This window comes from Brachycentrus maculatus, unplaced genomic scaffold (assembly GCF_059751285.1).
Source record: "Brachycentrus maculatus isolate JH-2025_06_01 unplaced genomic scaffold, ASM5975128v1 h1tg000091l, whole genome shotgun sequence".
Lineage (NCBI taxonomy): Eukaryota > Metazoa > Arthropoda > Insecta > Trichoptera > Brachycentridae > Brachycentrus > Brachycentrus maculatus.
Genome location: NW_028280845.1, coordinates 374,448 through 377,500, shown reverse-complemented (window position 1 = coordinate 377,500; position 3,053 = coordinate 374,448).

Sequence of the window (3,053 nt, the reverse complement as noted above, 5' to 3'; positions counted from 1 at the left end):
AAAAATGATTTTACTATAATAATAAAGACCATCCGGCAAATACATATCTTTAATCCCTTTACAAAGGCCAGCGGGTTGGCGACAGTTTTTATGATTCAAACCTTTTAATACATTTTAGTTTTACGACAGGTAAATTATAAAAGGTCGGAGCCATAAAACATATTTGCGCGCACAGAAAAAAATAATGTACCTAAGATTGATTAATAAAAATGATTGATGATTGATTATTTTTGCAAGGTTGAGGGGATAAACGTGGTTTCACCACGTCAAGGTAACAATGAATAAGCAATATCGACAAAAGAAAGGTGTGTTGAGATAGTTTGGGCATGTGAATCGAACGAGCGAAGAAAAAACAGTTAAACAAATTTACGAGGCGAATGTGGTTGGCAATAGGAGCAGAAGAAGATCAAGGAAATTTGGAATGATAAAGTATTTCAAATACTTTAAACTAAAAGTCAGGTCAGGAGTCGTAATATAATAATCGATGCATGATGTGGAAGAAGCGAAGATTGTTTGCAAAGACAGGTCGGTGTGACGTTCTATTCTCTCTGCCTACCCCTGTTAGTGGTTAGTTAGTTAATCAGTTTAGGAACTTGAACGCGTGATGTTGCTATAATATTAAGGATAATTCAGCATTTTTCAGGCGCTAATTTAAAAAATCCGGTAGTCACTATTTTCTAACAGTCTAAAAACCACAGAAATCTGACTTATGTTGGTTTTAATGGGACGGTTAAAGTTCTGTCGTTTTATGGACTATCGATTCTAGATTACTTGGAGCTAAGTAATCATATATACGGCTTATAATACAGTCAGACAGAAATTACAGTCACGAATATAAAGTTGGGTATCGCGAAAAAAAATCTAACGCCAACGCTTATTAACCTATGTGTGTGGGGTAAACATCTCCACACGTTGTTATGGTTCAAATTATACCTTATATCGGCTTTCAAGTTTCAGAGACCGTTCGTTAAAAGTATTATTATCAAGAAAAATTTTCAAAATATTATTTTAGATATATAATTTGAGTTTTACTTGGCAAATCTTATTTTATACTTATAACCCTAATCCGCACCTAATGGTGCAAAGGGCACTGCATCAAATTAACGCAGTGTTATCTCGATCATTACTTACACGAAGGCAAGGTCACTCTTGCGCTTCAGGAACCAGTCCAGGGTAATATTGAATAAATATTACAGTGTTAAATCACTAATATTTATTATCACCCCTCCCCTGGGAATTGAACCCGGGACCTCTAGCACGGTAGCTAAACACGCTGACCATTACACCACGGAGGCGGAAAGAAAGAAATCACTGTTGAAATAGTGGTATTTACCAAGCAATACTTGAATTAAAAATGGATAAATATTACCCCAAAGTGACTGCCGAATCGGTAAATGAAATCTTTTTTACAAAATTGTATAATAAAAATTTATGAATATATTTTAATATTAATTTACAAATGTAAATTTAATCAAGTATGTCTTATATGCCTTGCATTCCTTTCTTATTTTGCATTTTTTTCTTTAGTGCCGCCTCTGACGTGCGTGTCATAGTTTCGCCATCCCTACTCAGTCTAATGGATTAGTCTATTACCTAACTATAGTACTTATTACACAAAACCCTTTTTTTTAATTCGCAACGAAAAACATTGTATTTTTTCATAAGTAAAAAGCATACACCCGAAAAGTCGTTTCTGTTAAATAGTATTGAAATATTTTTCCAATACCTTGATACTAGTTTTATGTTCTCTCGTTACTTTTGCCTATACCAGTGGTTGGCAAACTTATTAGCCAAAGAGCCAAATATATACAATACATCTATTAAATTTTTTCCTGAGAGCCATTTCTATTTTGCAATTCTAGTACATCTTAAGACATTTATTAAATTACGGGTATACTCAATATAACTTGATTTCACACTTAATAATGATTTTTTTAAAATTATTTTTGTCCTCCTCCGTAGTGGTCAATACACTCGGCAACCATTCTGGAGGTCCCGGGTTTTCCTGAGAACCATATATATTATGCAATTCTAGTACACCTTAATTATAGATTTACACATTTATTAAATTACTCAATAAAACTTGATATCAAGCCACACTTTGCCAACATATGGTCCAATATATAACGACATATAAACAAACGAATTCTCATATTATTTTTTTAAATCTCATCAAAGATGAAGAAGAATATGTACGTCAAAAAATAATATGAAAAAATAACTCCTGTAATTGGAGATAATCCAGATTTGTGAACAAGTATTTGAACACAATCAAAATGTTACTCATTTAAAAATTGTTAGAATAGAGCCATTTGCTTAAAAAAAGTCCATGGTGTATGATCTAATTCGATTAATTTATAGGAATAAGGATTAAATGAAAAACCAGAACGTAATAAATTCGGATTATTACATGCATATACTATATAAAGCTTTTATTAAATATTGAAAATCTAAATAATCATTTTTTTGTGAATATTTATAGATGATTTTTTTATAAAGAAAATTCATCAAAATTTATCATTCATCAAAATTGGTTAGTGATGAATATGCGGATCTAGATATGTTCAACTCGACATTGTCAGTGCTAAGGTTATTAAACATTGTTAGTCAGCATTGATATCGTGGGTTGTCCTTCGTTTCGTACAATTTGTCTTTGACTTGAGCTTTGATCTTTCTATCCCCTACCCCATTTTCCTTCCGTCCTTCTTCCAGGTATTTTCTTCAAATTTACAAACATGAAATTTTGTAATAGGAATTTCACAAGTACTTATTTTGTAATACTCGTATATAGGAATGACTTCATGCAAATATGCTGTGAAATTCCCAAAAAAATATTGAAAAAAGTACAGTAGCTAAAAAAATATGTTTATTTCAACATATTTTAAGGGGACAACCATAAAAGGAACAGCTTTAAAGTAAATATTTAACATTTTTAATTTATGGTTCTTCCTTTAAATAAATACATACATAAATATTAATTAACCCAAAAACATTTTAATACATATACATATTCTGATTTTCGTATGCGTATATTGTTTAAATTGAAATTTGTT